We start from the raw sequence: 12668 nt of genomic DNA on the forward strand, positions 1-12668 counted from the left end.
AATCAGGAATTCAAGGTCATCCTCTCAGGGTGAGGTTTGAGTTTGAGGTCAGCCTGGGAATGTGCGAGATGCTGAGTCAGGGAAAAGAAAGACAGTATTAGAATGTGTGTTAAATATGCTATCTTTACCTAAACCTTCACAGCACACATTCAATGGCTCTGTGGACTGCCCCCAGTCCCAAGTTCTCTATTGTTACACCTTTAAAGCTCGAAGTTGCTTTTGCCGTATTTCCTCTTTCCTCACTCTTTATGTGTGTGTGTGTGTGTGTGTGTGTGTGTGTGCACTATAGTGCATTTCTCCATGTGGTTTTGCCTGACCCAAACTCCTGTTCTCATCCGTACACAGCAGGTGCTTTATTAGCCAAGCCATTTCCCAGCCTTGCTTCATTTTTGAAACTCTTGCAAAACCCAGTGGGCTTTCTTAGTCCATCAGCCATAGCTCCTGGCCTCTTATATTTTCTTCCTCACTGTCTCTCTGGCTGCATTCAGCATAAATTCTCCCGTTCTTTCCACAGTCCTCTGAGTCTCTGGTGAACAGTTTTCAGTCAAGCATATCCACTGAAGTCTCAATTTCCGTTTTATTTTACTCCCAGGGTTTCAGAGGCTGCAGACGGAGCTCAGCTGGTAGAGAACCCTTCGAACATATAGGAGAGCCCCAAGCTTGTTCGCCAGCATCACATAAGCTGGGTGAGGTGCTGTGTGCGGGTAATCTCAGCACTCAGAGGGTGGGTACAGGACAACGGGTTCAAGCTTACCTTCCTGCACTTGGTAAATTCAAGGTTGGCCTGAGATGTTTGATACCCTGTGTCAGAAAAACAAAAGCAGCCAAACAACCAGACAATCCAACTAACCTACCAACCAACCAAACAAACAAACAACCAAACAACTAAACAACCAAACAACCAACCAAAAAACCCTACCAAAACCAACAACAAAGAAAAGCAAGGGCTCAAAGATTTAGTTTATTATGCATTCTTTGTACTCCTATCTTAATACCCTCCTACTTACAGGAAGCAGATTTATCTGTAGTTGATAATTCAAAGAATTGGTTGTCTTTGCAGAATCTACTGTCCATTGTTTTTACCCTAAGTCCACATCTATGACATGGAAATGATGTCACCTTTTAAAATACCATTCCTATAAGAACTGTGCATAAAGCCAGCAAAGTACCCATCCAAGGAGCTGGCTTGAACAAGGAGTTGTCTAATAAGCAGCCACCATTCTCCGAGTTGAAGTTAGTAGCATGGTTGGAGGATTCTACCATGAAACTCCTATCAGGACCAGAGTCTACAAATTAAGAATGAGAGAATTTAAAAAAAAAGGGGGGGGGGGAGCTGGGCATAAAATATGGGACATTGTCCCATGGGGTTTTGCAGTTACCTGCTGTCCTGTGAGACAGGCATTCATCCTATGCATGCCTGTCTTGTTAGAGTCTTGTAATTCTATTGTTGGTGAAGCCTCAAGTTAAACTCACTAAAAGCCATATGGGGAGATACAGCCAAGGCTTGCAGGTCCTGGTTCCTCAGGGGCCTCCATCCCCTGTTGCATGAGCTCCCTTTTCTCCGTAGACACTGGGTGGATCTGGAAGATTATTTTCTTCTCTATACTGAGTGTGGGGGCTTTGGGCCTATCCTGGGACTTTGGTCTTCTGAACCAGGCTTCCTGTGACCAGGAGTGGGAAGTGGGGTAGCCGGGCTGGACCCGGAAACCTTTCAAGGCCCCAGGAAAGAAGAGGAAGAAGGCTATGCTTCATGGAAACTTCCCAGTGAAGGGCAGTAGAGAGAAGGCAGGCTTCTGAGAGACTCTCATCACACCTGGCTGGTGCCAGCAGGCATTCCCAGAGCGATGACAGCCTAAGAAGTCAGGGCAAAGGAGGGCACCTGATGGGACAATTGAAATGACCCAAGGTGACAAAGGCCGTTCACTTTGCTGAAGGTCAGATTTATGCCAGTATGAATTGGTCCTCTAAGGTCTATTTAAAAATGTATTGAAGGGCTGTCTTTACTGTCTGTGTGTGCATCTATTCATGTGTGTGTGTGTTCACATGCTTGTGGATGCTAAAGGACAGCTTTAATATTGTTCTTCTACATGCTTCCCCCCCCCCCCCGCTTTTGTTTTGGAGACAGAGTCTTTCATTGGCCACAGACTTGCCAAGTAGGCTAAGCTGACTCACCAGTGAACTCTGGGGGTTTACTTCTCTCCGGGACCGGCAGTGGGATTACAGGTTCATACCTGTACATGCAGCACCTGGTTATGTGGGTTCTGGGCATCGAACTCAGGTCTTTATACTTTCAAGGCAGATACATTACTAACTGAACCATCTCCTCTCCCTCTCCCTCTCTGTCTCCCTCTTCTCCCCATTCCCCTTTCCCTTTCCCCTCCCCCTCTCTCTTTCTCTACCTTCCTGGGTCCCTTTCCTGGTCAGTGTGGCTGCCACCCTGGCTGAAGCTAGCAGGTACCCTGTGAATGGCAGCGCTGAAGCTTAGCCACACCATGGTTTCCAACACTGCGATTCCCTGAGCCAGACTTGCCTCCTAAAGATGTACCTCCAGGTCCCATGGAGGCCTTGACCCAGCTTGCTGGTGGACAACGTTCAGTCCATATAGGTTGCCTATTGCCCATCTGGCATGGGGACATAAGTTCTTCATGTTCTTCCTCTACCAGGGAGCTCAGCAGAAAAAGCCCCTCCCACCCAGGACTGCCAGGGCCGGTCCTTCCCAATCTCACGTCACCATGGTGGTTTCCGGAGCTGGTCTGTGGACAGTGTGCTTTTATCACAGCCTCTTCTGGGACTTTCTCTCCCCTCCCCCCTTTTCCTCTGATGGTCTGAGTCCCAGGATCCACATCTGGTTCATTTTGGTATTCTAAAAAGCTTTTCTGGCTAGAGGTTTCCACTTCCAGGAAGGCTGACCCAGAAGCGTGGGAGTCAGGCTGACCAGGGGGCCTGTGGCTGGTCATCTGCTGCTCTATTCCGGCCTCCCCCGCTCCAGGACACTTTTCTCTTGACTCACCTCTTCTTCCAGTATGGGCTGTGTTTGTCCTGACCAGCTAGACCACGTAGGGAGACATCTTGGAGAAACCCCTAACTCCTAGCCAGCTGGAAGGAGCCTCATGAGGAGTTAGGCATGATCTGGCCCAGGAACCCCTTATTCCAAACTCAGCTTTCTTATTCGCCTAAATCCCAATCTCTACTGTGATCCTTGAGAAAATGGTGGGCCCCAGTGTTACTTACTTTCTTAACTACACCATGACCTCAATTTCCCCAGGATTTTACAGATTAGAAGTGACTTGAAACTGAGCATCCTTGTTCCCATATGGTTGGTGCCCTCCTGAGGGCCCCGAATGCAGGGCTTCTTGACTCTGAGCCACTGCTGAGAAAGTTGCTAGTCTTGCACAAGGTAGCTTAATATTATATATATTAGGATATAAGTGTCTAGCCATGTGAGTGAACTTTGTTCTGGGCGCAGGCATGAGCATGTTTCTAGAGTTTGACATTCAACTGCATGAACTGAGTGGAGAAAGTTGCCCTCCCTAGCACAGTGGGTCTCATCCCATCAGCTGAAGGCTTGGGGAGAACAAGGCAGACATGAGGGAGTTTGTTCCCCCTTCCTTTCTGCACCTTTCAGACACGGAAACACTGATTCTTCCTGGGTCTCACATTTTCTGGCTTTTAAACTGTTATGAAAGTCTGAAATGCCCCTTATAGACTTATGCTGCCTGTGTATATGTGTGCTCGTGCTGTGTGTGTGTGTGCACACCCACACATGTGCCCATGGTGTGTGTGTGTGTGGGGGGGCAGAGGACAGCCTAAGCTGTTGTTCCTCAGGTGTCATCTATCTGAGGCTCCAGAGCTCCATTTGTTTCTCCTTCCCTAGTGTGTCACCACACTTGATTTATCTACACGAGTCAGGGAATCAAACTTAGGTCCTCATAATTTCAAGGCAAGGACTTTACTGCCTGAGCCCCAGGCTCATGTTTTGTACCTCAGCTGCTAGAAGAATTCCAGGAGCTTGTGTTACTTTCAGGACCTGGGGTCTGGCTGGCAGAGGTAGGGATAGAGCTTGAATGTAATGGCCTCCAGTTGCTCTAACCTTGTTCTTCACTTCCGGTCTAGCCTTGGTGTGAGCGATCCTCACCACACACTCCTGCCGCAGCTGCCTTCCCTGCCATGATAGATTGAAACCGTGGTCCTAAATTGACCTTTCCTCCTTTGGGGTGTATTATGGTCACCCTAAGGCCAAGGAAGCTTAGAGGTGGGAACTTAAAACATCATCTTGTCTGGGGCTTGCTGGCTGCAGAGCTGGGGCCTTCTCTCCCCACACCCACACTTGTTAGCTCTGTGTCTTGGGAGATTCTGTTCTATGATCCTCAGCCTAGCCTCCACTTCTCCCCTTTTGCCTGGGACTTTAATGTACAGATTCCTAGTCTCTGCACCTTTCATATAGCCACATAGCTCTGTTCTTTTTGCTTACTGTTCCCCCACATTGTGGCATGTGCGACCAACTGAAAACCACCAAACCCCAAGCTTCTTGTTCCCTTTTCTGTGCCAAAAATCAGCCCCTCCTAGTCCAGGACCTATTCACTAATCAAAATGAAAACCTAGAATAGGTTGTCTGAGTAGCAAAGGCCTTGGGTCCTCATGTGGTCTACAATGTGCATGGCCCCAATGGCTGTATCAATAAATGACAAGTCTCCATGGTGGTATCAATAAATGGCTGATCAGATGAATGAAGGACAAAACTGCCAAGAATTTTAACGTCCTATGCACACCCTCTGCTGGGGAGCGAGCTGTGTCTCTTCGGCATGGAAGGAGTGGGATCACTTGTCATGGAGAAATCTGCAAGCCCTCCCATGGCTGGGGTGATGTCACCAGCAATAAGTCACTCCTATAGCAAAGGTTCCCTGGCAGGAAGCCAAGAAAGAGATACTTCATCTCTGAGGTTTCCCTCAAACCCAAAGCCCCAAACCCGTAGCCCTGGTCTGATTCTGAGAAAACATCACATCCAATCGAGGGGTGTTCTATAAAAAATACCTGGCTGTGACCCCTCAGAAGTGTCAAGGTCATAAAAACAAAGGAAGACAGAGTAGCTGCCCCAGCCAAGGAGCCTAGGGAGCCCACATAAAGCACTGAAAGGTGATACTGAGCTTTGGCCTCTGGGGTGGGGTGAAGGCTCTGGAACTTAGTTAACAGAGATGTAGCAATGCTTTTTTCTTTTGACAATCGCACCACAGAAATGCAAGACAGTAACGTAGGGGAAATGAATTGGCTAGGAGGAGACCAGGACAACTGCTGAACTATCTTTACATATTCTTAGTGAGCCTAAAATAATCCCCAGTTTGCTTAAAAAGAGGAAGCAGGCTAACCCTGAATCTGTCTTCTCCCCCAACTCATCTCCTCTGCCTTCTCCCCTCCTCTCCACCCTTCTCTGTTTGTAGTGTACTTGTATTTGTGTGTGTGTGTGTGGGGGGGGGCACTGCACATGTGCAGAGGTATACATACAAAAGTCATTCTTCACGCTTGTGTGACAAGCCTTCCTAGCTGAGCCTTCTTTCCAGTCTCCTCTTGATTCATAAATAGTGGATACATACAATCTCCTTTCAGTAAGATTCACTGAAACATAAAGAACACTCTCAGAGTTAAAAAAGATGGCTATTAGGACCCAAACCTCAGAATCACCCACTATTTGCCAGGCTTGTCCAGAAGTACTTTAATGCTAGTGTTAAACATTATGGTTTGACTCTGAAGTGTCCCCTTGGGCTCAGATTTTGATAGTCTGTTCTTCAGCTGGTGGCTCTGTTTCAGAACCTTTAAGCAGGTGTGGCTTAGTTGGAGGAAGATCATTGGGGACAAATTCTCAGGGATGTGTTGTCCCTGCCTTCTTCCTCTCTGGATCTCTGATGCTGTGTCTGTCATGATGTGAAGAGGCTTAATGCTCCCAGAAGAGAAGATGCTGTGCCTCTCCGCTGTCACAGAACGCAACCTAAAGTGCTGAGACAAAATATACATTCCTTTAAGGAGTTTCTGTCAGGGACTATGGTCATAGTTGGGCAAAAGAGGAATAATACTCTGGGTGATCGAAGACCTTCATGATGGGGGCCTCGTCAGACACTTTTAACACATGGAGGGACTGAGGCATATGAAGATTTTTTAAAGGGTGTTGGCCAGGGCAGAGAGTAGCTGACAGGGTTAAAAAGTCCAAGAAACTACTTTAAATATCTGTAACACATGCACAAACTGATCTTCTTGTTGGGACAAACACCCGCGCTTGTGTGCAGCTGACCTCTTATTCTTACCGGAATGTATTGGTGTTGCTTTTGTGTTAGCTCTGCGGATCCATAGCCGATTTTCTTAATTGGTCTATGCCGCCACTCTCAACCAAGTGTGACTTTGCCCCCAGGGGACATTTAGCAAAATCTGGAGGCATTTTTGGTTGTCACAGTTGGGAAGCAGGTCGGGAATACCCAGGGCATCTGGTGGGTAGAAGTCAGGGAAGCTTCGACACACCCTATTATGCACAGGGCAGCCCCCATGGCACAACATTGTTGACTGTAAATTTTAATAGCATTGAGTTGAACCCCTCTTGTAAAGTACTCTCTAGCAAAATAGCAGATTCCTAAAGCAGCTCTGACATGTGGCACCGATGTGTCACTCAAACCTGTCCTTTCTCTCTTTTACTCAGTTCTTTCCAGCTCTTCTCACTTCTTGTTGGGCACCACCCTAGTTTCATTTCTGTTGCTGTGGTAAAATTCCCAGAAAAAGGCAACTTAAGAGAGAAAGGGTTTATTTTAGCTCATAATTCCAGCTTATAGTCTGTTATAGCTTGGAAGTCAAGGTGTCCAGTCACATCCAACAAAACAGAGAAGTAAATGCAAGTGTGGTTAATATTCAGCTAACCTCCTCTAGTTAGTGCAGGTCCTTACACAGTACGGGAACCCTTGCCTAGGGAATGATGCTGCCCGGAGTGGGCTGGGATTTCCCACATCAACAGTAATCAAGGCAATGTCACAGCTCTGCTCACAGACCAATCTGATCTGTAAATTCCTTCATTAATTTTTTTTTTTTTTTGAGCTCAAGTTGATAGTTAGAGCTAACTATCACAGGTCTTTACCCTTCCATTCTTCTCACAGGACACTGCAGCTCCCCAAAAGCACATTTTGTCATCTTCCTCTGTATACAGCTTACTTCACCTGCTTGTAGTACCTCATGCTTTCTGACTGAATTGTGTGTGCCTGGAGTGTCATGGGGAGATCCATTTGTGTATTGCCCTTGTCCTGTGTATGAGGGCAGAGACTGGAAAGCCACATCCCCAAAGCTCATGTCTAGTGCATCCTCTCTAATCTGAGGCCTCTCTTCTGTAGTCTGTCTACAGATCGCTGGGGGTTGGGTTAAAATGCAGATTTGGATTCGGTGGTTCTGGCAGTGAGACTTGAAATGCTAGGGGCTGGCTCAGCCATAAGAGCACTTGCTGCTCTTGCAGACAACTTAACTTTGGTGCTCAGCAGTCATGATGGGTGGCTCACAACTCCTGTAACTTCAGCCCTTGGAGATCTATCACCTTCTTCCGGCCACTGTGGACACTGCATTCATGAGCATGTACCCCCTTCCCCCACATATATACACAACTAAAAATAAACCCTAAAACACATTAAATAGACTTGAACTGCTGCCTCAGTAGCTGGGGCCTCCACCCTTTCCCCCTAACTTCCGCTTGGTAATTTTCCTCCATCGAGCATCTCATCGTCTTCTCAGAAGACTTGGCTCAAATACAGTTGCAGTGAAACACAGGCTCAGAATAGAAATGGTGAGCATCTACCGGGAGTCAGGTAGCAAACAAACAGGCGCATGCAAACCCCAAGGAACAAAGATGAAGAGTCAGAAGCCAACTATAGGTTCAAAGCCAAAGGCCCAGCCCCAGGAACTTCAGGCTAGTCAGGTTTAAAGGTCTTGATGGAATGTCCATTAGAAAGTCAGCTAAGCACCATCAGGGGTGTCATTTCCTCTCACAGACCAGGGACCCCATTTTGCTGCTCCGTCTCTGCTCTGTTCTCCGTCAGTGGGATTTACACACCTGGAACCGTGTGTGGAACTGGTCCCATTACAGTTCACTTCCTATACCTGACATATTTAATGCTTAGCTTTCAAGTAAGTGAGACCCCTGTTTAATGCAGGCTTGGAAAGATGCAGTTGGCTTAGGGATCCCCACCCCCACGGCATGGGTAGTATTGCCTATAGGAGGTGACTTGTCAAACCTAGCAGTCTCCTGAAGAGGGTGGAGTGGCCAGGGACCCCCAGGAGCTAAGGGTATATAATAAAGAAACTTTAACAACAAATGTATACAGTAGTTGTTCTTTTCTGGTTGCTTTGATACCCAATTAAAAAAAATACCCTGATCAAAGAAAATGGTTGGAAAGGATGTAGTTCATCATGAAGAAGAAGTCATGGTGGTGGGATGGTGGCTGGTCATAGTCAGGAAGCAGAGAGATGAATGCCAGCACCAGCTCACTGTCACCCAAGTCCATTGGTTGGTGGCACTCACAGTCAGTGTAGATCTTCTTCCCTTGTGAGATACCATCAGACACATCCAGACGTGTGCCTTCTAGGTGACTCTAATTCTGTCAAGTTGAGAATGAAGACACACCCTCATTGTGAACAGATACAGTTTTATTGTTTTTTTGTTTAAAAGGCTAGTGTCAAGAATAGCATGTGTGTAGTCAGAAATGTGTTCCAGAATCAAGGGAGGAGAAATTTTAGAAGGCACAGGATCTGCATGGCTAATGTTATCATGCATGACGGGGGAAGAGTCTGTGGGGCTTGACTTTGTAGGGTGCAAGGAGCCACCTGGCTGAGTGTGAGGCAGGCACACCCCATGGCTCTTAGGTAGGACCAGAGCTAAAGCTCCAGGGATTGGAGCTGCTGGGGAGAACAGTGAGGAAAACCCATTCTGATCTCCATGGTGGGTGCCCATCTGTGGGATAAGTGGGCTCTCGAACTTTCAGCACACAGGTTGGGGAAGCCTCTGAGCATGAGGGAGACCATGTTCGAAGAATCCTGCTCTCTGCTTCATGGGACCTTCCTTTGCTATTTGGCTAATCCCAGCACTCACCAGTGCTGCAAAGAGTCCAATACTTAGAAAAGTAAACAAAGAAACCCAAAGAAATCATCATAATTTTTTTGGGGGGGGGAGATTGTTTTCAAGATCTCAGTTCAAACTCAAGAGATCAGGACCCTGGTTCACCTAGGCTGGCTCTTTTAGCCTCATGCCAGGGTCACCAGGAAGTCAGCACTGAGTGGTTGGCCTGTCTTTGTCCCCTCTGAAACTACCTGAGCAGCTGCTGATTGGAGGACAGAGTAGAGGGGGCTCCTCAGAATTCCTGCTCCCCCCGCAACGGACACAACAGTGAACCCTGTGAAAAGCACTTACATTCACGATCTGTTTATAAATTTACTGACATTGATTTATGACCCTTGGTTGGTTCCAGTGTTAGTTTCTTTGTGGTATTTCTTTCTTTGGGGGCGTAAAAAAAGTGTTAATGTTATGGTTCATGTTCTTAATATAGCCACATGCCAGGAGCTACCCGGAAGACATCTGGGAACCCAATCAATGATCCACCGGCAGGAATCCAGACTCCGTTTACTCTGGGGGCTGCAGCTGATGTGGAGTTAATTCTGGTTGGGTCTGAGACAGCTCAGAAGAAGCTACTTGTGGCATCCTCAGCTCCGGCAAGGGGATGTTGATAGTGGTAGGATTTGGATTCCATCTTCTGCCCCTTCTGCCCCTTAGGGATACGTCTGAGACACGTCAGCCTGGTGTCTTCTCTGAGACATGGGCCACTGCCAATGGCTTGGAGTGGTCATCTTTGTGGGGTCCTATAGGCTGAGACTCCACCATAGTGGGTGTCTGTCACCTTGGATGAAAACTGCCTCACTCTGGGCATGCCTGGCTTATGGCACTTTCCAAGTGCACACAGAAATGGTTCCCCATCCCCCCGGCTTATCAGCCAGTTCAGCAGAAGGTTGAAAATAGAAACATGTAGGCTTCTTTAATAAGAGTGAGGGTTCAGGATCACCACTCAGAGCCCTATGCAAACATGATAAGGGAAGTAAGAAGAGAAAGTACCTTTCTCAGTCATCCTCTGTGTCCTTACACACACCAAGGAGAAGAGATGCTACTGGTCTCTAGCTCATCACCGCTATCATCTGTCTCCTTGCGTCTGCTATAGAAGAAAGCGGTCAATTATTAAATGTCCTCAGTGGTCAGGAACTTGAAGGGACCTACTTCATGGTAAGCAAATATTGTTCCTATATCACAAATTAAAAAAAAAAAACTGAGGCTTGGAGAGATAAAAGTAGCCTCTCCTTGGCTGCACAACCAATCCAGTAAAGGCAGAAACCTAGCCTGACTTTTATCCAGTCCCTTATCCCTGACCTTCCTGTTTATCCATTTGTCTGTCTTTCATTTATCAGCCATACGTCACACATATGTTATCTACCGTCCATTTGTCCTTCCAGCAAAGTCCTACAACACTGGCTGGGAGCCCTCAGAGCTCAGAACAGCCTTACAGCTGTAAGACCAGGCAGGCAGGGAGACAGACAGACTCCATCTCACCCCCCCCCCCCAATAGTCCTTCCTGAATCCTGCCAGGAGTCTTCCTTCATGGACCCCTGTAAACAGCAGGTGGCGCTCGAGTCGGGCGTAAGGCTGGGTCGAACGGAGCCTGATTTCTGAGTGGGCACAGAGGGCCACATCAACCACTCCAAAGGGTAACCTTGGCGACCAGCGCTGAGCAGGGAGCTTGCTGCTTGCTGTAGGTGGCCTTTTGGCGGGAGACAACGTGAGGACGCCGGTCTACACACTGTGGCCGCGGGCCAACAGGACAAGAAGGGGTGGGGCAGACTCCTGTCCCCGCTTTGCCTCCAAGGTGCACACTGCTCCTTGGAATGTGGGAAAGGCAAAGACTGGTGGTCAGAGCCAGGCCGTCTGTCCCTTCAGCTCCCTGGGAGAAAGATGTGTTGATCCGTTTTCTTCCCTTTCTCCACCTTCACTGACCAGAGCCATCTCAGTCTTCCTAGGAATAGTCAACTGTATGTATCCTACTTGTCCCCAGAAGTCCCTCCAAATACAGGGCGTTTCCGTTCTGGATACAGCATCCTCTAGATGGGTCCTCTCAGCCACAAGCCAGACAAAGCTGTGTTGGGTTAACTCTGCTGGGGTTGGCTTCAGATCCTAGAACCACCTTGACATGTCTTATCTCCTTCCTACACTGGGCTGCCCAGGGAAGGAAACCGTCTACAGTCTGAACTTTCTCTCATTCTTAACCTTCCAATGTCCTCCCCATCTCTACACCATGGATTCCAGAACCCAGATCTTGTAGATCTGTAGACAGAAGCCAGCTTCATCTAGAAACTACTGCATTACTCAACTAAGGGAAGGAAGAAGCTTGGGGGTGGGGAGGAAACACAAGAAATGCCATTTAAAGTTAATTACTGCCGGCACTGCTACTAATTGAAACGGCTCAGTTGCTTTCCACGTGTGTACCTGTGTGTGCGTGTTTCAAATGGGATATTGCTCAGTTTCAGCCGAGCTCCATCACGACTTAACGATCTGGAAAATCTCAGTCTAATAAACAAAGTTGGCTTTAAGTTCTATAGAAGAAACAAGCCTTACCCGTGTCTGCACATGCGTGTAGCCCACACGCCTGTGCAAGCACACACGTGTGTACACACAGACACACCAGAGCAAAACCACCAGAGCTTCAGCCCTCCTGTCCTTGCCTTGCCCTTCATAGCTCAAATTAAAATAGTCTCTGCCTTAAGCTGTCTTTTCCATTTTTTTTGAAAAATTAAATTTATTTTTAACAGTGACTCAAAAAATAAAATAAAATAAACACACCCCTCTGTGCCACTCCGAGGCCAGGTGCAGCCAGGGGCAAATTTTTACAGCTGAATTACATGACCCGAGAGGCGCAGGGCACATAATGAGGACATTGAGAGACTCCTGTGTCCAGTGTGTGACCGGTGCTGGTGTAATAACATCCCTGGAGATGGCGGTGGCCCCAGCCGCAGCGGGTGGGGCCTGGAGCCTTTACCCAGCAGGAGAACTCCTATATACTTTGGAACTCTTTCCTGAACCTAAACATTATTGCTAAGACAGGGATAACAGTGTGAGTCCATTGCTTCCAGCTGGGCTCACACATTTCTACATATGTGAGTTTCCACCGGGGCTGCAGAGAACACGCCAGATCCTATGCCGCCTGGGTTGGGGAAAGACCCAGAGCTCAAGCTCTGGAAACCTTCGGTTCTGGAGTGGAGCTGGTACACCATGGCTGAACGGACGTCGGCCGGGAGACAGGCGTTGAGAGACTAGTGGGCCCAGTTTCCTTGTAACTGTCCTGGAAAGCCTCAGTGTTGGGGGCCCCAGATCAGAGTCCCCCCAACCTCACCTGTTTGTAACCGAATTAGGAGCTAGGAGAGAAGGCAAGGCTGTTTACCATAGTAACTGAGATGGTTCTAGAAGGAGAGTCCTTCTTAGAGAATATTTTTGTGGGTAAAATTTACATAGCATGAAATTGTCACTATAAATATCAACAATTATTACTTCTATTAATTATTATGTTTGTTAAGGATAGTTTCTAGGGAATATCTTTTTTTTCCTTTTTTTTTTTTTTTTT

This window comes from Micromys minutus (genome assembly GCF_963924665.1).
Source record: "Micromys minutus genome assembly, chromosome: 5".
Lineage (NCBI taxonomy): Eukaryota > Metazoa > Chordata > Mammalia > Rodentia > Muridae > Micromys > Micromys minutus.